We start from the raw sequence: 237 nt of genomic DNA, 5'->3' as shown, positions 1-237 counted from the left end.
GGCAGCCGCCGACAAGGAGCCGGCGTTGCCCGGGGGTCCGCCTGGGGCAGCGGACGGAGGGAGGCTGGACACAGGAACACGGTACCGCTCGAGGTAGTCCTCCTCGCTAGCCGCTCCGAGTCAGCGGTAGCCGAAACCAACACCCGGTGACCGCCCGTGCTGGCGGCGACGTCGCAGCAATGCCCAAGAAGCGTCTCCGTCCCTCACTGTGACGTCGGGTGCCTCCGGAGAGCTCGA

This window comes from Guillardia theta (assembly GCF_000315625.1).
Source record: "Guillardia theta CCMP2712 unplaced genomic scaffold GUITHscaffold_69, whole genome shotgun sequence".
Lineage (NCBI taxonomy): Eukaryota > Cryptophyceae > Pyrenomonadales > Geminigeraceae > Guillardia > Guillardia theta.
The sequence above is the reverse complement of the archived record's forward strand: the minus strand, read 5'-3'. Positions refer to the sequence as shown.